Below are 22,465 nucleotides of genomic sequence, written 5' to 3'. Positions count from 1 at the left end.
ATCAACTATACTTCCAATTATAGCAATTAGAACGTCTGTATTTCAAATTAAGATGGTTGCATTTCAAGTTTAAATGATTGTGTTTCAAATTAAAATGACTATACTTCCAATTTAAAAACTTCATTTTCAATTAAAACTACACTTTCAATTAAAACGTGTGTGCTCTCGAATTAAAGCAAGTATACTCCCAATGATTTATTTCCAATCAAAACATCTGCACTTCCAATTAAAATAATTTCAATTTCAATTAAAACATTCGCACTTCCAATTAAAATAATTTTAATTCCAATTAAAACATCTGCACTTCCAATTAAAGTAATTTTATTTCCAATTAAAATATTTTCTCTTCCAATTAAAATAATTTTATTTCCAATTAAAACTTATGTACTACCTTGGAGTTCTTAAAACAGTTTACATAAGCAAAACAGCGAAAACAGTCTACAAATCACCCAAACCAACTAAAGCCGTTTCACAAGTAAGTCGGATTCTACCTTTTTGCAAAATAATTTCTAATGACGACATTTAATGGTATATAATTGTAACTACAACTTTAAGCGAAAAATAAATAAATACTAGATAACCAAAAAGTCATTTCCATCTTTTTTTTTTTATCAGCTATTTAATATGAAATACATACGAAATGCGTGCAGTAATTGATTTCAAATTCTGGCAGCCGGAAGTAGGAACATCAGACGTTACATAAACACACACACACACACACATACACACACACACACACACATCGTGTCCAACCATCAGTTATCAGCCGGACAGCTGTAAGAAGGATAGATGTGTCTAGAGATCTCGTTCGGGGCTGTTTGCTTTCTTGCCACTGTACCGCATCCTTATTCAATTGAGTACTTACCACTGATGAAAAAGTGGGGTCTTTACGAAACCAAACATTAGTTATCTCCTCGGGATTATGTCCTTGACACCGCATGACCGTCTACGCACCCAGGCAAGATTATGCTTTGTGTCTAATGAACAGGTCGTCAAGTGGTTCATTATGTACCAACGGACCAAACGGTCACTGGAGACCTATACTCGCCACAATTGAAACATGTGCAAGGAGCCATCACTGGTGAATTGCAACGCCAGGCCGCATGTCATGCGAATGGTCAGGGATAAAATACAGCAACTTGGCTGGGTGACTGTGCTATCCACCTTAATCACCTGGACTTGCACCATCTGATTACCACCTCTTCCACTCCCCAGATAATCATCTTGTGCTAAACTCTCACGGACTTTTTTTTGTCCACTGAACACCAGAGTTCTAACGAAAGGGGGTAGAACAGCTGGAGACACGTTGGAAAGTCCTGAATATCGATAGAGATTATTTTGAAGACTAAATATAAGTTAAACATACTGTGAGGCGTTTTCTTGTCGCCCGCTTCCACTTTAAAAACGGACAGTGATCTTTTTGGTTACTCCTTGTGAAAACAAAAATTGAAATTCTAACAGTTTCGTGATGAAACACTTGTCCGATCAATTAGTCGATTAAAAAAAAAATACTAAGACGTTATCTTATTTATTTTTTTTCGTGGCGGTGTTAGGGTTTATGCCAAGTATTGCAGCGGAAATAGTAAATGGCTGAAAGAAATTTTTTTTTTTTTTTTTTAGTAATAAGGTGAAATTCTTAATATTTGAAGCAGGTACGAGCGCGTACGCCGTGTTTTTTTTTTTTTTTTTTTTTTTTTTTAATTAGTGGCCAGAAAACAAAAGGCAACAAAAAAAAAAAAAGCGGGTTTGTATTACTGTACACATAGATTCGAAAAAGTTGTCAAAAAACAAATATATAACAAATAAATGTTATCAACGGCAAGATAAATTACTTTTCTGCCAAACTGAATACATTTTTCGTGTTTTTATTCAATGGTACATATTTATTCAGCTCGAAAACCATACAGTGTTTACCGATGTATTGGAAAATTCAAGATGGCGTCTGGTTCTCTCTTTAACACGGTAAGTTTGGGAAAAGGTGTTATAAATAAAAAACCGGATAAAATACTGTTAAAAACTCGCTCAATATATGTTACCGTGACATAGGTTGACATATATTCGACGGGTTTTTAATAGTATTTTGTATAGTTTTTTTTATTTATAACACCTTTTCCCAAACTTACCGTGTTAAAGAGGGAGTGAGGCGCCATCTTGAATTTTCGAATACATCGGTAAACACTGTATGTTTTTCGAGCTGAATAAATATGTTACATTGAATAAAAACACAAAAAAGATATCCAGTTTGACAGAAAAGTAACTTATCTTGCATTTGATAACATTTATTTGTTATATATTTGTTTTTTGACAACTTTTTCAATTCTATGTGTACAGTAATACAAACCCAAAAAAGCGGTGCTCATGCAGTTCAGTAAAGACATTAAAAAACGAAGGCAAAGAAAAATCTTTACGGTGTAGGTGCCGATTATAGAACGAAGTCATCATTTAAAAAAAAAAAATTGATAATTTGATCAAGTAGGAAAATCAAATTTTAGTGAGAGTGATCGCGACGGAGCCCATCCGCAATTCCAGCTACAAAACGGGGGAAAGAGTTCAAGAGGAGATAACTCCATCTAATTCTTGAAGTTTGCCAAAACTCATGAAATTCTAATAATTTTATTAAAATGATTTTTTTTTTTTTTGAAACAAGCAAAAACAAAGAAAAAAAAATACATTAAAAAAAAAAACAACAAAAAAAAATTGTAAAATTAATCAAGTCAAATTTTGGTAAACTTCAAGAAATAGATGGAGTTATCTCCCTTGGCAGTGACCCCCCCCCCTCCTTCTTAGGGTGGAATTGCCAAGATGGCGTCGTGGCGATCACTCATTAAAATTTGATTTTTCTCTGTAAAAAAAAAAAAAAAAAAAAAATTACTTCATCAAATTAAGCGATTTTTTTAAAAACTTCATTTCGTAGCGGGCACGTACATCAGAGGTTTTTCTTTTAGTTTCGTTTTTAATGTATTTTTTAAACTGCATAGACATATAAAAGCAGCTGGACTATGATTAAAAAAAAAAGTGAATTTAGACAAACGGTGAGGGGGTTTTTAATTTAAAATAAGACATAAAAGCCAAATTTAATCATGAAAAATAATTATTCATATGGAAATAAGATTTTTTTTTTTTTTGTATGAAATGGACGCTCAATTAGATTTCGAGGATCCCAGACAATACGCAAAATGAAAGGGGTGACTTCCGGTTGAGCTGTACTTGCACACTGTAAACGAACGGGTATCGATGCCTCTGTTCAGTCTCAAGAGACAATGGATACCCCCTGTAAGCAGTGCTGTCTGTGCATGTAATTGTGAATCGGCACTGCTCGAGTCCAATAGCAAGGAAAAGTGCTAGAAAACTGGAAACATTTTTTTTTTTTTTTTTTTTTTAGAAATGTTTTTAACCCTAATCAATATTTAATACCACATGTAGGGGAATAAATAAGAGCACCGGATTACCGGTGTAGGGTAAGGAGTGAGGTCCCTTGAAAAAGAAGAGGAGAGTCCGTACACATGAGGCACGGACGCAAAAAGTTCTTCTAAAAGAGAATACAGTCCTCACTCCTCCCGTAAACCCCACTATTGAAGTGAGTAATCTTTTTACCTTAATGTTCTGAATTGCAGTGTCGTCATGTTTTCATGTTTGTTAATAAATTCTTGTCGTTTATACTTGTTGTACGTTTAGTAATTATTAAAGCTGGTCGGTAGTTTTGGGACTTGGAAGAACCTAAACCCGTACCAACACACATGACTCGCTGCGGTCTCTAGGGACGACACCAGTCCACGAAGTGTTAATTATTTATTTTAACGTGTCCATAATACACTCCTTAAGTTTAATGTCGGTAGACATCAAATTCATGTAAAAAAAATTTTAAATAAAAAAAAAAGAGAGAAAAGCCTTGCATGGAGATGTGAGATTCACAGTTATGGTGTTTGTTGTTGCGTGCATGCACAAGTCAGGCAGCGAAACAGAAGCTAACTGTTGCTCCCTGTAGCGATGAGCAGTGTTGCCAACTGAAAGTTTTAAAACCCTCGAGATTGGGAGAGAGAGAAAAAAAATGGTGCAAGTCTATAAATGGTCCACAAGTAATCTTTTTTACTATAAAAATCTGAAGAAAAAAAAACAAAACTTTATAATGTACGTACTTGTCACTGCATGAAAATGTCATATTCCCAAAATTACGTAAATCGATCAAGTAGTTTTTTTGTTTATTTAAGAAAATCAAATATTATGAGACATTTTATGGAAGAAAAACTTCCCACCATCTTGTTTTTGAATGATATACTGCTAGCGACACCTATTGGCAATGTTGAGAATATAAGATCAGAAAAGGGGCAGACAATCGACTTTCCACACTAAAGAAAAAAAAACTTGGAAAATTAAGACATTTATAAGTTTTGGGGGATGTTGAAAACGAAAAAACGTTTAAAATTCCAGCAAACGAGTAGTTTCCAAGATATGAAGAATTTTACGTAAATTGAGCACCCACACGTTTGCTGGAATTGTAAACGTTATTTTCGTTTTCAACATCCTCAAAAACTTATAAATGTCTAAATTTTCCAAGTTTTTTTTTTCTATAGTGTGGAAAGTCGATTGTCTGCCCCTTTTCTGGTCTTATATTCTCAACATTCCCAATAGGTGTCGCTAGCAGTGTATCATTCAAAAACAAGATGGTGGGAAGTTTTTCTTCCATAAAATGTCTCATAATATTTGATTTTCTTAAATAAAAAAAATACTTGATCGATTTACGTGACTTTTGGAATATGACACTTTCATGCAGTGACAAGTACGTGCATGATAAAGATTTTTTTTAGCTTTTTATAGTAAAAAATATTACTAGTGGACCATTTATAGACACTTGCACAAAAAAAATCTTCAGAAACTGAATGTATGACAAATAATTTAGTGCTTTAGCTGCTCCCCAAACGAGGGGGAGACAAATTGGAACATTTTTGTAATATGAAAACAATTTCACACGTTAATAAAGGTTTAATAGGTATGCATATTAGCTGTAATACAAAATGATTATGATAGACGCGTGGGATTGGGTTCGAAGGTGAGAGGGGGCCAAGTAACTTTTGGACGCCTCAGAGCAGTGGGATTCGTTGGATTTCTTTAACTATTGTCGTCAAAGGAATGTGGTTTTAGGTGTAAGTGCGATCAACCAACCAGGGAAACGAGTGAAGGCGAGCCATTGCGCCAGTGGTTCCCCATTCTATGTGGAAATGGCGCACAACGAAACGTTGCCTTCTCGTCTTCCATCGCTCGGGTTTCGAGTTCGCACATGCAGCCCACCTCCGTGACTGCAGTCACATTCAATTTTCACTACAGTGTTACACTATGCTCGTTGAGTACTGGGGGTGGGGTAGGGGAACAAAAACAAAAGAAAAAGATGACAAAAGAAAAGGAAGTAGGTTTAGCGAATAATAAAAAAATTAATCAATTTAAATGGATTACTTAAGAATTGCTTAAGATTTCTACCCGGCCATCATTAATGAAACGAGAACTATCTACCTGCCGGGAACTCAATCACGAGTCCAGTTAGAATTTCTGCATGGATTCCTGAGTTCGACTAGGTGCACCTAGAGAAGGTATGTGGTTACATAATACGAAACGTTGAGTATAGTACTTGGAATAATAAAAATGATACAAAAAAATCAAACGGTTAAAACGGTATTTAACAGAGGATATGGAGAGAAAGGGGGGGGGTTACTGCAAAAAGTCGAGGAAAGGAGAGGGAGAGACGAGAAACAGTTAACAAGAAGAAATAATTTAACAAGAAATAACGCAAACAAATTTAGAAAATTACGAAAGGATAAGTGAGAATAAAATATAAAAGGATGATATAGTTTGCTTGAAGCATTGTGTATATGATATATAGCTCTTCAGTGGGAGCAAATCAACAAGTGTTTAAAGTTGAAAATGAGACTCAACCCTTTACTCTACATCGAAACTATCTGTGTCTAAATCTAAACGCAGATTCCATGAACAAAGTTTATTTCCCAGAACTGTCCACCTGTGGAACACTTCCGCTGGCCTGCTTCCCAGTTGAATACAACATGGTAGCCTTCAAGTCTAATGTAAACAAGTTCTTGTTGATCCGTCTCCATAAATAATCACCCAATCTACACCATTAGCGATAACTACACTACCACCTTATGTTCATTAACCCTTATCAAGGCCCGAAAGCCACCCGAGGATAAGTGGTGAATACCTAGTCAAAAAAAAACAAAACAAAAAAAAACTAGAAATTAGAAAAAAAATAATATTTGTTGAAAACAATTTTTTTTCGGGCTTAATAACAACTAATAATGGGAGCAAAGTGTGGTATCTGTTTTGGCGCAGCACTTCATCTTTTCTGACTTTGATCAGCGGAGCCTTCTAGATTGAGGCAATTTTTATTTTTGCTCCTATCTAGAGTTCCCCTTTTTGGGGAACTGGATTTTCCCCACATTATAAACCGACCCTGTATCTAACTCAGCCCTCGTGGGGAAGCAAGTAAATACAGGAACAACAAATAATGAGGCCTGTTCGGCATTTTATTTTTTTTACTTATGAAACCTTGGATTAAACATCAAACACTAGTGTATAAAAATAATTATTTATAATTATTCTCACCTCTTTTAAAGAAATAAAAAAAAAAAGATTGAACACTGTCTTGAAAATTTTTAAAAAGTCCATCAGCTGACCTTGTGTGCGAGATCGTGACTTCCTGTTACTTGATTACTCTAAGATCGTCCGCATTAAATGTTAAGCATCATTAATGTTTAAAATTTCCCCTTAATTATGAGGCGATGAACGGTGGCCCTGGGGTATGTTCTTTGCTAATTGAGCCAAATGTGGCTTTGTGAGGTTCAAATCATTCGATCAGCGTTATTTGTAATCTCCTGTACTGATAATTGCGTAAGCATGAATCAATAGCATCTGTAGGTATATAAAAATAATTATATATATATATATATATATATGTATACTGGCATTTCAGCTCGGCGTTGCCCGGATGTTTGGAGGTGTATGTTGAGCAAAAAAAAAAAAAACAAAAAAAAAAAACGGTCAATTTTTTTAAACTTTGACACCTATTATGACTCCTTAACATTTATTCTTTTGGGCTCAAATCAAGTTATTAAGTTAGATCCATGTCCAAGGAATCTATATCTAAAATTTGAAGTGTCTAGACCCAAAATTGGCGGAGATGTTTGGCAGAGTTCTCAAAGGTCAAATCGTTGAACTTTTACTCCCTAACAGTCAAATTTTTGATTGAAAACGGATTACAAAATTTTCCCAAATCTGAGTACCCTGTATATCAAATTTCGAGTCTGTAGACTGAAAATTGACAGAGTTATTGTGTAGGTAAATGTACACAGACACACACACACAGACACGTTCACTTTTATAGATATAGATTAAAAAAAAAATTTTAGCTATAGGCATGCGTTTCTGGGTTTACTCTGCATCAGCTGTTGATGGCTGAACCATGCTGCTGAAGGTTAAACACAGGGATGCTGGGGAAATGGTGGGATCCTTCTACCGCTCCAGAAGATATCTCACTACTGATGCAATTCTCTATCTGTATAAAAGCCAAGTACGTCCAAAGATGGAGTACTGCTGCCACATCTGGGCAGGAGCTGCTAGAAACAGCCTAGCCTGGCTTGACAGAGTACAAAATAGACTTTGTGGTTTAGTGGGGGATGCCCTTTTCTCTTCCCTGCAACTTCTCTCCCACAGAAGAGACGTTGCGAGGCTCTCTTTGTTTTATCGTTATTTCCATGGCAGATGCTCGTCTGAGCTCCAATCCCTCGTCCCCCCCCTCGCCAATCTTTCATGAGAAAAACCCGTCTGGCTGAAACTACTATCAATAATTTTCCCCATTCTTTATCTGTGCCTAAATCAAAACATAGATTCCATGAGCAGAGCTTCTTTCTTAGAACTGCACGCCAGTGGAACTCTCTGCCGCTTGCCTGTTTCCCACCTGACTACAACTTGGACGTCTTCAAGTTCAACATAAACTCCTGACAAACCACCCCCTTAAGTAAGACACTCTATCAAAACCCCCAAAACTAATGATTACTACAATACTATCTCATTGATTACTGTACACGCAATAACCCGTATCCCTGAGTGGCTTTCGGGCGTTGATAAGTGGTGACCCCCATGTAAAAAAAAAAAAAAAAAAAAAAAAAAAAAAAGAAACACATGTCCAAGGATAACATTTTATGCACATAAAATTATTTTAATATTTATTAAATAATAATAAATATATAGAAAGAGATAGTTATTAATTTATCAATTTAGCTCTGGCTGAATTTTTTAGATGAGGGCAGATTGTTTATATTGTTTGTATTTATCGGACTATTGTTCTCATCTTGAGTGTTATTTGTACAACGTTTTGGTCGGCTTGGCCCTCGACCGTCCTCGGGCATGTTGGTTCTTGTTTGGAAAAGAAAAGAGAAAAGTTGCTGGCTCCGTAAGTATTTTCATATTCTTTGAGTTAGTCTTTATTTTATGGTTATTGTTTCGTATTTGTGAACAAAATATATTGTTTTGTTACAAAATTTAGTATATAGTCAGGTAAAGCTATTCCCTGGATCACTATCATATACAGGGTGTTCCAAAAGTCTTGGACACATTTCAAGAAATCAGAACTCCTCCAAAAACCAATATACCAGATGCGTTTTTATATCCTTAATAGTTCTCGAGATATTCTTAGAAAAACGTAGATATTAACAGTCTATACTCTATATATATCAGACAAAAATGCATCGACCACGTTGCTAAGAATCTAAACAAAATAATTAAACCTTTTCCTTTTATTGTTCCTTAATGTTATGGGACCGTAATTTACCCATTTATGGACTCTTCGAAATAAAGGTTGTTCCAAAAGCACATTTCAAGTTTTCATATCTGCTTAACTATGAATGGTAGTAAGATGAAAGTGGTGGCATTTTAAATGCATCAAAGTTTTTTTTTCATTTCTTTTCAGACCCAGTAATGGCGTTCACTCAACCAGAAAAGGCGTTTTGTGTGCTTGCATTTGAAAAAACTGAATCATGGACAGTTTTTTAACGTGCATTTTATAAAAAAAAAAAAAAAAAAAAAAAAAAAAAAAAAAAAATCTCACATCCTGCGTTTTTTTTTGTTGTTGTTGTTGGGATTTGTGAAAGGGCTGGTCTATGCACCTCCAATTCCAAGACACGTGGATGAGCTAAAAACCCAAACAACAGAAGCTGTTGCAACCATTAACAACGCAATGCTCGGCCACGTTTGGCAAGAATTGGACTATCGGCTTGATGTGTGTTGCGTGACCAATGGTGCTCACATTGAACATCTTTCAACATACACGAGAAACACTCGTCTGGCTGTAACCACTATTAATAATTTCCTCCACTCTTTATCTGTGTGTAAACCTAAACGTACATTCCATGAACAAAGTTTCTTTCTTAGAACTGCACACCTGCGGAACTCTCTTCCGTTTCCCTGCTTTCCAGCTGACTACAATATGGTCGTCTTCAAGTCCAATGCAAACAAGTTCTTTCTTAAGTAATCCAATTTACCAAATTCACACTTCTAATGATTACTATTATATTATCCTTTTGACCACTGTACACTCATTAACCCCCTCTATCCTCGAGTGGCCTCTTGGCCTTGATAAGTGGCGGTTCTCTTGAAAAAAAAAAAAAAAAAATCCATGAAAAACTTGAGATTAGAAGTTTTCTGAATATACCAGATGCGTTTTTATATCCTTAATATTTACTTCAACATTTCTCAATACGTAGGTAGAGCTAGGTAGTAAGTTATATAATATATATGGAAATTAAGCTACACAGAATATTCCGCATTTCATCCACGCTAGGATTCGTAATTTCGAAACTACTATATATATCAATGTAGCAATGAGAGGAAATTATAATACATTTTTGGAAAAGTATTGCCTAAACGTGTTTAACATTCTTCAAGCACACACGTATAATTGATACATGAACGTGCAAAATAATTAAAAAAAGATTGAGTCTATCTTCTTAATATGTGAGATATTCAATGCCAAAATGTGCCCAAGACTTATGGAACATCCTGTGTTTTAATCAGGTTTGAATTTAGCTGCGTGTTTGAGAAGTGTGAATGAAAACCTTACAAAATAAATTCCACACATGTCCTTTCTTAAAAGGAAAGTTTAAAACGTGTCATACAAGAAGCATTCCAAATATAATGAAGCACAAAAAGTCACTTGTTTTAATAGTAACACTCCCATCTTTGTAGATCTTCACCTTTTTGAGTTTAAAAAAAAAAACATATATACAAGGCTCTACATTTGGAATGACTCTCGTATGACAAAGCGCACTCCAGACGCCCATGCACAACCATCGTTCATCGCTAGCAAAAATGCATTGAGAACGATGGTAACTTTGGAGAGTAAATAAATTCTGGAGCAAGAAGGTCGCTCGTTTAAATTTCACTGCTTCCGTCTTTGTAGATCTTCATCTATTAGAGTTTATAGAAAAAAAAAAAAATATTACACTTGTATGACAAAATGCGTTCCGGACACCCATGCTGCACATTGAGAATGCTGGTGACTATGCAGAAAAATAAATTCTAGATCACAAAAGGTTGCTCGTTCTAATAGTACCACTCTCCTCTTCGTAGCTTTTTAACTTTTTGAGTTAAAAACATAAGAAGCTTTACTTTTGGAATGACCATAGTATTATTCATGCTTATAAATGAAAAGTTTATATTGCATTTTAATTTGTAAGAAATTAGAATAAGAACAGCAGCAGTCGCACTCTGCAACACTGGTGCAAAATACTGCACCCCAGCAAGGTCTCAGAGCCAAAACACAAGATCAATTGACAAAAAATCTTGGAGAAACTATGTGTATTACCTCAGGATGTCTGAGGTCAACACCAATACAATGGTTACCAGTAGCAAGCTCAATAGCACCACCCCACATAAGGAGGGAAGAGGCAACTCAAAAATGGATTCAAAACGTCGAGGAGGACACCAGGGATTTATCAATCTAACAAATTTCGTTGACATCTATGCTGATGACACGACCATCTATGGCAACACATCAAAGGCCGTAAATGACAAAGTTCTCTCTGATTCTCTCTCCTCTGATCTTGAGCGCATGGTACAATGGGGGAAGAGGTGGCTGGTCACTTTTAATGCATCCAAAACCAAGCTTCTATCTTTACATCATCGACGCTCTGATCCCCATCTGGCATCAATTGAAATGGATGGCTCTCGTCTTGGAGAGGCTCCATGTTAATGCCATAGTACCTTTAATGTACGTATATGTGTTATGTACTACAGTGCTGAAGAATAATGTGTCCCAGCAGGGTCTCGGGGCCAACACACAAGATCAATTGACAAAAAACTCTGAGAAACCATGTGTATTACCTCAGGATTTCTGAAGTCAATCCCCACACAATGGTTACCAGTAGCAAGCTCAATAGCACCACCCCACATAAGGAGGGAAGAGGCAACTCAAAAATGGATTCAAAACGTCGAGGAGGACACCAGGGATTTATCAATCTAATAAATTTTAAAAAGATGTACCAGATACCTGCAGGCTGAAGTTCCAAAAGCCCTTCTACAACTCAAAAATGAAAAATTTTGACCCAGTAGAAACATGGAAGGGGGAATGGAGAAACAATGCTCACAATGGATGAGACATTGTTGAAGACCCAACTTTGCGCCTCCTAGGATTTGCTACAAATAGTAGGAAGCAGATGGTGGCTGCAAACCGGATCAGAACAAGACACTGATGGAGACAAGAAGACTCCCAATCTGCCCAAAGTGCATAGAAGCCCCCTCATAAACCATCTGATCCTACACTGTCCATTCATCTGACTGAAAAGAGGCTATGTGACAGCACGTCTATCTGAAGACAATTTCTCAGACTCGCTAAAAAATAGTGGTATAGAGGTCTAACTCAAATGATAATACTAACTACTATTAAAAAATAACTAATAAAGATTTGATTTTTTTTTTTGTCTGTTTAGAGACAAAACTATACTATTAGTTCTTGTTAGAGTGTATTTATTTGCTTCCCCACTGAGCAAATTAGGCACAAGGCCGTTTTTTAATGTGGAGAGAGAGGGAGGGGGGATGGAAAAAGGGGGGGACCAGCTCCCGAGACGTGGGAAATGGGAGCTGGATAGTAACTGTTGGTATGAAGGGTTGCCCCTACATTGACCAAGGTCAGATATGTGGGGTTACCCCCCACATATGGTCTTTGCTTGCAGTATCTGTCGGAACAGATACTACACTTTGATCTTGTCGCCCGTGCCGCACAAGGCGGGGGGGGGCAAGTCCACCTAACGAGAAAAAAAAAAAATGAAAGGGTTATTTGCCCTTAAACTGGCAAAAGAGTTATCCCCCTTGGCAGAGACGAGGAGTCAGCCATGACACTGGATAGATAAAACAACGGTTTCCAATCATTACGCATCCAGCGGCTCATCTATTTAAATCTCTCTTAAATAAAATTGTTAAACGTCCCTCCTTGTTTTTGCATCATTTTTACGTGGCGATTACAGCCAACTTACATTCCAAAACACATAACACTTCTACTGCTAATGGAGATTTGATATCTATCTGAAGCCGACCCTATACTATTACTTTTGTATTTGGAGCCAAAACTATATTAACTTATTTCGAAGCTGTGTTTATTGTTTATTTAAAATAAATATACTTGACAACCAGGTGGGGCAGGCTCAGCCCAAGCAGCCTAATCACAGTAGTAAACACTATTTGGATTTTCAACAACAAAAAAAAAGCATTGGTCACTGTACCGCAAATTTGAAAACAGTACAAAAGCAAAATGTCAAAGGTTGTGCAAGACTGTTGCAGCTGTGTCAAAATTGGGCAATTTTTAAGTGCAAAGTGTCGAAGTGGGGGCGGGACACACAAAAAAGTGTAGAGGTGTGCCAAAAAAAAAAAAAAAACGAGAGAGAAAAGTAACCCAGCAGTGTAGGAGTTTAAGCAGAGGACAAAATATCACACTGGTTATGACTGAGCCATAAGCTGCCATCTTGGGCTAAGAATTCGTCTTCCTGATCTAGTTCAAGGACAACGATCAATGTCATTATGCAATATATTCGCTGGTGGCACCAAAAATTACCGGTCAGTATGGTCGGAAGGTCATTGCAATTGGCTGTAAAAAGATATTGGACAGATAGATGGAAAGAAAGTAAGTTTTGACGAAAAAAAATTCAGTTTTAGCCATATATGATCAAAAATATAACTTTTTTTTTTAGATTTTGAATTTGAAAAAATTTTTTTTTTATATTTTGAATTTTTTTTTTTTTATATTTTGAATTTTTTTTTTTTATATTTTGAAAATTTTTTTTTTTAGATTTTGAATTTTTTTTTTTATATGAGGACTGAATAATTATTTGGGTTATTTGAACTACTGTTCTCATAATGGAAGTTGTTCTCACAACGTTTCGGCCGATGTAACCTCTGGCCGTTTTCAGCTCCACCTTGCCAAAATTCTATACAGATTCCCAAGTTGGACAAGACTAAAACAAAAGAAAAACACTTCTATCTTATTGGGGGCTGACGGGACAAGAATAATCTACTATAGATTAAATAAAGAACTCAATTCAGAATTCTGTACAAGTTCTTCAGTCCGACATAAAAAAAAAAAAAACGATTCTCTAGTTTGAAAAAGTGCCCCTGAAGAAGGTCGGAGGTTATTTCAGCCAAAACGTTGTGAAAATAAAAAGCAAAGATAAGAGCAGCAGTTTGAATAATCCGAATGATTTCTTTTTAAAAATAAAAAAAAAAACATAAAAAGATCATTTGTTTTAACCGACCTCATATTTTCAGAAGGCACTTTTCAAGAATTAATGTTTTTTTTTTTTTCTTGGGAGTCACCACTTATCAAGGTCCGAAGGCCACTCGAGGATAAGGGTTAATGAATGTAAGGTGGTAGTGTAGTAATCGTTAATGGTGTAGATTGGGTAGAATTTGATTATTTATGAGGACTGCTCAACAAGAATTTGTTTACATTGGATTTGAGTGATACCATGTTGTATTCAACCAGGAAGCATGCTAGCAGAACAGTGTTCCACAGGCGGTCAGTTCTGAGAAAGAAGCTTTGTTTATGGAATCTGCATTTAGATTTAGGCACAGATAAAGAGTAGAGGAAATCGTATATAGTAGTTGTAGCTAGTCAAGGGTTTTTTTTTGTGAAAGTTTAGCAAGGGGGGGGCATAGAGTTCAGTTGAGCACTTGCCATGAAAATAACGATAGAACAGAGACAGACTTGCAACATCTCTTCTGTAGAAAAGAGGTTGCAGGGAAGAGAAATAGGTATCACCTACTAGGTTTTGAAGCCGGTTTGGAACTATCAAAGTTGGATAGGGTGTGTTTTTTTTTACATGGAGGTCACCACTTATCAAGACCCGGAAGCAACTTGGGGATAAGGGTTATTGCGTGTACAGTAATCAATGGGATAATATCGTAGTAATCGTTAGTATTGGAGATTTGATAAAGTGTCTTACTTAAGGGGGCGATTCATCAGGAATTTGTTTATGTTGGACTTGAAGACATCCAAGTTGTAGTCAGGTGAGAAACAGGCAAACGGAAGAGAGTTTCACTGGCGTGCACTTCTAAGAAAGAAGCTTTGTTCATGGAATATACGTTTTGATTTAGGCACAGATAAAGAGTGGAGAAAATTATTGACAGTGGTTTCAGCTAGATGGGTGTTTTTCGTGAAATATTGGTGAGGGGGGACCAGAGATTGGAGCTTGGACGAGCAATTGCCATGGAAATAACGATAAAACAAAGAGAGCCTCGCAACGTCTCTTCTGTGGGAGAGAGATTGCAGGGAAGAGAAAAGGGCATCCCCCACCAAGCCACAAAGTCTATTTTGTACTCTGTCAAAGCAGGATAGCCTGTTTTTAGCAGCTCCTGCCCAGATGTGGCAGCAGCACTCCATCCTTGGACATACTTGGCTTTTATATAGATAGAGAATTGCATCAGTAGTGAGATATCTTCTGGAGCGGTAGAAGGATCCCACCATTTTCCCAGCGACCTGGGCAACAGACTTGATGTACGTTTCAGATCAGGAGTAAAGGTCAAACCCAGAAGCTTGTCAAAACATGGAGCCTCCCCAAGACAAGAGTCATCCATTTCAATTGATGCCAGATGGGGATCAGAGCGTTGATGATGTAAAGATAGAAGCTTGGTTTTAGATGCATTAAAAGTAACCAGCCACCTCTTCCCCATTGTACCACATGCTCAAGATCAGAGGAGAGAGAATTAGAGAGCACTTTGTCATTTACAGCCTTTGATGTGTTGCCATAGATAGTCGTGTCATCAGCATAGATGTCAACAAATGATTTAAGTATGTGTTTTGGGAGATCATAAATGTAGATCAGGAAGAGTGTTGGGCCCAGGATGGACCCCTGAGGGACTCCAGCATTAATACTGAGAGCCTCTGATTTCTGCCCATCAATCACTAGTCTATCAGAGAGAAATGATTTAATAATCGTGAAAACATTTCCAGTTATAGCGTGTCAAGCAGAAGCCAGGTTTGAAACTCGACCACATGGGCGATAATATATGCTCCTAACTGTCACACTATTCAGCATGTTCATTGTCCAAATGTCTAAGCTCCATTTGTTTATTATATATTCGCTTGTCATCCCATTTTTAAAAAATGGAATTGCCCAACCATTAAAAGACAAAAGTAATTCTTCCTGTACTGGCAAACAAGGTCCACAGAATTTTGATTCGAATATCTATGTACTTCATATAAAGATAAAGATCAAGTGTTAGGGGGGACCTTTGATTTCTGAGAACTTCAACTGAAGGAAAATGAAATAACTGACACAACTGCTGTGTAACCTTCAGAGACTTTAAACTGATTATTAATTACACTTATCTGTTGTGCCATGTGTTTGTATGAGAGAAAAATAAACCTCGATGGATTAAAAAGTCCTACTTGAAGTACTACGTAGATTCCCGAGTTCGACTGTTGGAACTGTTATGTTTGACGTTCATCTTTGTCGCCAACTGTTTGCAGGTTGAACCAAATAACGTATAAGGTAATACAAATGAAGACTCAACAAACAAAGGTAGATCAATAAGAAGTGTATTAGGAAAAGTATATTTACAGTATATTTACATAATTGTTGTCAGGTAAGAGAGTCTTGGCTGGAGAACATATCTGCTCTCGGCTCAGCCTTCGGTGGCTTCTGGTTAACACACACTCAGACTAACCGAGTCTTGCTATTTATGTGTAATATTATCCACATATGTAAATGAGTGGGTGCCACCACAACAGGAACGTTGGCTGGAACCTTGTGACAATCACAGTCAAGATGAGGATGCACAATATTAAAGCGACTGGAGTCTGTATGACTGCCAAACTCACTTTGTGTCTAGCTCGAACACACAGACACAAAGCCAGCTACGCGCATGTAGCACAAACACAAAGCAATGTCACCTGGCACGCAACAAATGACATGACATTCTATTTCCTGTGACATCTGACCCTCGTCTTCCGTTCTTTCTCTCTCTCTCCTCGACTCAACACGATAATGAACAGACATATCTGCCATAGCTCTGCAAACCTACCAACCACAGAACAAACACTGGCCTGCATGAATACATGCATTCTCAAGATAAGATAACTTGATTCAGTCACGAACATAATGGCTTATCATAAACAACTAATTATTTCTTAAATACAATATTATCAGAACTTTGTCAGCTCACATACATATACGCCCACCACTTTCAACACTAACTGAATGCACCTTCTTTTTGTTTTTGTTTTTTGAGTAAATAAATGTCTCTTGTATATATTGTAACTCGGTATTCTTGTTATATTCATTACAGGTCAGAATTTTGTATCTTAACGGGACTACTTTTGTTTCCGAAAGATATATTTATAATCTCGTCTAGCTGAAAACACTATTAATAATTCCCCCAGCTCTTTATCTGTGCCTAAACCTAAACGTAGATTCCATGAACAAAGCTTCTTTCTTAGAACTGCACACCTATGGAATTGTCTTCCGTTTTCCTGCTTTCCGGCTGACTACAATATGGTTGTGTTCAAGTCTAACGTAAAAAAAATCTTGATGAGCTGTTCCATATAAGTTATCAAATTTACCGAATTTTCATTACTAATGATTACTATATTGTCCAATTTCTACTGTACACTCTTTAATCCTTATCCTTGAGTGGCCTCTTGGCCTTGATAATGTGGTGATGCCTGTGTAAAAAAAAAACATGACTGAAAGACGTATTTGAGTAATTAATTCCTCCTCGTTCAGTCATGTAAATTGAAAGAACAAACACACTCGAGCCAGATTATTTTGTTCTCTTTGCTAACAATAAATTGGCCAGCACTGAGGACAATGGTGATCCCATCGCCAGACCTTCTGTTACAAGAAAGGTCCCCTTTTCTTGTAAGCAAGAAAAACATTAAATAAAACATTAAATAAGTAAAAATGGGATTAGATAGACCGAGATTCGAACCTGATAAGCAAGGTTCAGAAATAGATTCAGGAAGGAACTCGCATTGCTCAAATTAATATAAAATAGTAGATATGTTTGAGTAAACGGAATTTTGATTGTTCAATTCTTTTATATGAAAACTGAATTAAAATAAGGTCAGTAAGAAGAACGAACAATAGCAAATTTAAATATGTTGAAAAATAAGTTAGGTCGAAAAATAGGTTAGAGAAAATTCATTGTCTGCAAAAGTGGTTTGGAAACGTGCCAAACAACACATGTTTAGGCCATGTGGACCGATCATGTGGCCAGACACACGTATGACGTTATGGAGAAATGAATTCTCAATATAGTTTGCTAGTTTTAGACAGACAGTGTCAAGTTAGAGGCAAAGCTGACATCGTCAGAGAAGGCAGTCCCCTTTGGAAGCGAGGGAGGAAGTTTTAATCATGTAGTCGACTTTGAATTCTTGGACGTCATCATCATTGCGACCGGTCGAATGCAATAAAGGAACACATATTTTGTAACTGCGTCTTCGTGTCGTCGATTCTACCAAATTGAAGGTAATATGAAATAATCGTTAATATGAACTTTGTGGCCTCTCATCTTAATGAACTTTGTTCCCACTCACCGTTAATAATGAACTTTGTGTATGAACCCATCTAAGTAATGTGTCCCCCTCTCCATCTAAGTAATGACTGTCCCCTCCTGTGTCATAAGAACTGATAACCCTCCTTTCTAAATATGTTATAAGAATCTACAGAACTGTATAAATGTCTTTTCTTCCCCTCATCAAGATGTACCCCGTCTTTCTCTCTAATATGGTCCCCTATTCAACACTACTTCCTGTACTGGCCAATGCATACATGGAATACTTGGAGGAAATGGCGTTAGGACGAATACCACTAAAGCCAACAATGTGGTTGGGATATGTGGATGATGCATTCATACTCTGGCCCCAATCGGAAAGATATTCCAACATAACTGGACCATGTGAACTCGATCCGTCCAACTATACAATTCACAATGGAAAAAGAACATAAATTATTGTTCCTAGGTGTGCTGTTCAGCAATTCTTCCTGCACTGGTCAATGCATACATGGAATACTTTGAGGAAATGGTGTTAGGATCGACACCACTAAAGCCAACAATGTGGTTGCCATATATGGATAACATATTAATACTTAAACTCCATCAGGAAGATATTCAAACATTACTAGAAGATTTTTTTTTTTTACAAAGGAATCACCACATATCAAGACCCGGATGCCATTCGAGGATAAGGGTTAATGAGTGTACAGTGGTCAAGGGGAACATGTCAGTCATCGTTAGTAGTGAAAATTTGGTAAATTGGATTACTTAAGAGGATGGTTCATCAAGAATTTGTTCACGTTGGACTTGAAGACGCCATATTGTAATCAAACATTACTAGACCATTACTAGACTATCCACCCAACTGTACAATTCAGGGTGGAACTTATCATTCTTTGAGAATGGTAAGGAAGCTGTCACAGATCCTCAGTAAAGAACAAGAACCTAATAATGCAAAAGAGACAAGATAAATAGACTTCTGCATTTTTCCTTTTAATATCCTGAGGATGTCCCCTGCAATAAGGGGCGAAACGTTGATCACCATTTTAAAAATTCATTTCGGTTTTTCTTTTTTCAAAACAACATATATATAACCAAGAATTACAATTAAGTTTACAAAGATAATCCAAAATAGCAAACTTAAAATATGTTATAAATATTAAAGACTAAAATGTCAAACATTTGTGAATTATTTCACGGAATTCTGCCTTTTGTATGACATCGAAATATCTTCCAGTAACGTAATTCCTTCGGATTTTTACTTCTGGATACTGGACTTTTATCAACTTTTCTTGGATTTTACAGTTATTGGATATTCTACTCTTCACTTGACCGTTCATTCATTCTTCCCCCCCTCCACTCCCTTTGCCACATTATTTTTTTAACTTTTACCAAATAAGCTCTATGGCTTAACCAGGTCCAACATCACTTAAATGCAACAAACATGTGAGAGGAAAATCAAATCTGGACAGTTTAGGGAAGTGTGTGCAGAACGAGAGACTTTGTTGGTTTGGTCACATTGACAGAATGGGTGCGACTTATTGCGTTAGCAGATGTAGAACAGTTGAGTTAGCAGGGTCAGTTGGTAAATGGAAATCGAGGAAAATATGGGAGGAAGTGACAAGGATGGATTTCAGAGAGAAAAAAATAAAGACTAATTTCTCCAGGCCGTCTCGCACATGCCAGTATGTAAACTGGATGTTAAACTGAAGATGATGGTCTGCCAAAAATAGACTTCCAGAAGTGAAAATTATAGATGATGTATCCGGTGTTGCCCGGTATTAAACGTAAAATTAAATTCCTTCAAAAAAATAAAGTAAAAAAAAAAAAAACGAAATTGAGACATGTGCATGCGAGTATTATGTTTTTTTCCTAAACAGTTAACTTCTTGTAAGTAAAAAAAAAAAAATACTCGAACTGATATCGAGACCAAAACTTAAAAACAGTAAGTCAAGTACGATAACCATTAGACGAGCCAGCTATGATTTTTAAAAATTGTTTATAAACCTTGTGAAATAGTTGATAAATAGATAAAAATCCGATGATCCCCAAGTTCCAATTTTTCAATTTTGATCCCTTAGTAACCCATTTTTTCTGGATGAAAACCGATTAAAAAATTTTCCACATGTCTGAATACCCAATATACCAAATTCCAGGTCTGTAGATCAAAAAATCGTTGAGTATATAGGTTGAGAAGTGTCCTCATGCACCCACATTCTCACCACTAGCGTCTGTAGGTATTTAATTATTATAGTAAATAATTATGTCTTATCGTTGAACACTTTTGAAGTAAGTCGGTCAATTTAGCTGTTATGCATAGATCATTATATAACGATTAGATCACTCTGACTGACGTTAAAAAATATTTAAAAATAAAATGTTTAATTTAAACGTTATTTCATGCGATTAATGGTAGCCGAATGGATACGGTCTTTGCTAATCAAGATGACTTGCTAATCAAAGATGGCTTGTGTTGCCAGGTTCAAATCTATCAACTGGTGTAAATCGTGACACCCTGCACTGAAGATTCCCGAAAGGATGAAACACTAGTGTCTGTAGGTATTTAATTATTATAGTAAAAAAAAATAATTAAATAATATATATATATATATTAGACTCATTTGGCAAAATGGTAAGCGCATTCACTAATGGACTGGGAGACCAAGGTTCAAGCCTTAGTCAAGTCATACAAAAGACTACCCTCTTATTTAGCACTCAGGTGAGAATCAAGTGCAAGTATAGTAATCTTAGAAAAGGAGTGACGCCCTCCCCTACATCCCAATGTAGTAACCAATAAAATGTAAGCCTTCGGGTCACCCTTTACTTTGGTCACCACTTACTTTTAAAAATTTATATTTAACTTGCAGGCTGCCCGGCATGGACCAATCGTAAAATACACTTAAATATATCAGGGCATTTTTTTTTCCGTGTTAGAAGCGTTGACTGAATTACAATGCAAAAAAAAAATAAATAAATAAATAAAAATAAACAAGTATTACTTGTTTAATATATATATATATATATATATATATATATATATATATAAGTGAAAATGTCTGTGTGTCGGTCTACACTTCCCTACTAAATAACTGTCAATTTTCAGTCTACAGACTCGAGATTTGACATAAGGGTTACTGAGATTTGTGAAAATCTTTTTAATTGGTTTTCGAACAGAAATTTGGCTGTTAAAGGGTCAAAGTTCAACGATTTGACTTTTGCAGACTCTACCAAACTCCTCCACGAATTTTGGGTCTAAATACTTGAAATTTTAGGTGTAGATTACTTGGGCATGGATCAAACATTTTAATTTGATTAGAGCCCCAAACAATAATTGTTAAGGGGTCAAAATTGGGGTCAAAGTTTTAAAAAGTTCAACTTCTGCAATCTCTACCAACTTTTACTTGGTAGTTAAGTAAGCCAATTATATAGAAAGGCATTACCGTACATATTCACACTTTAATATATACATATACACATAAAGTTATGAACAGTACATAGGACCCAAGCAAAGCCGGGCTAAACTGCTAGTATATATATATGAACACCAAAAGATGGAGGAAGTGAGGAAGCATGGCTGTGGAAATCTTTTTACCCGAATACGATGTCCAGCATGTTAAAAATATACCATTTGTTGTAAAAATCTAATGGATAAACATCTGAAGAAGTTGGTGGGGGACAGGATATTTTTGCGGAAACATAAATCGTAAAATTGCCAACTCATTAATGAAACAGCTGTAATGGAAAAATCCAGGAAATAAACGAAGGTTATAAAAAAGAAAACGCGAGTCTTTGAATTCAACAAAATTTTGCACTATATATATATATATATATATATATATATATATTTCAGAGTTATGCTCCTTCGTCAGTATTTAAATTTGTTTCCTTTTTCCCTCACCATGATGTTTAATGGAAGAAAAATCGTGTTGCCAGACGCATTCTTCTGGAATTTCGAAAACAACACTGCAGATAACATCACGCGGACACTTCATTCACCTTTTTCTTCATTAATATCATGGCGAGGAAATAAAGAAACAGATTTAACTACTGACAATGGAGTATAACTCCGAAATGTATAACATAAATCTCACCTGTCTGTTTAAATGTATGTATGTTTGCGTGTCTGCCTAAAACTTTCGACAAGGGCGACGGATTTTAACGAGATCAGTATCGCTTTGAAGCTCGACCCTTCAGGCGACAATGGAAAAATTGGCCGAAAACATTAATTCCTTCACCCTCAAGTGGGCACTTTTGTACAAGGAGGGGTCGCTTTTTTCGCCGATATTTTCGAAAGCCATCCCCTCTTTTCAATTGACTGGTCTTAATTTAAAACTTCGCCACTTCCGGTTTGGCGATGGACACAACGACAAAGATATCGCATTATTATTTTTTTTTTTTTTCATGTTCCTCCTTCACGGCA

At 36.3% G+C, this 22,465-nt stretch overlaps 1 protein-coding gene across 1 annotated transcript in view; it reads right to left on the bottom strand.

Moving 5' to 3' along the window:
• Positions 1 to 22,465, bottom strand: part of LOC145268689 (uncharacterized) — a 1,072,728-nt gene that overhangs the window by 916,888 nt on the left and 133,375 nt on the right. The gene's annotated exons all lie outside the window — the stretch shown is intronic.

Source organism: Euprymna scolopes, chromosome 44 (genome assembly GCF_053919585.1).
Source record: "Euprymna scolopes isolate OS-2025 chromosome 44, ASM5391958v1, whole genome shotgun sequence".
NCBI classification, from domain to species: domain Eukaryota; kingdom Metazoa; phylum Mollusca; class Cephalopoda; order Sepiida; family Sepiolidae; genus Euprymna; species Euprymna scolopes.
The sequence above is the reverse complement of the archived record's forward strand: the minus strand, read 5'-3'. Positions and strand labels throughout refer to the sequence as shown.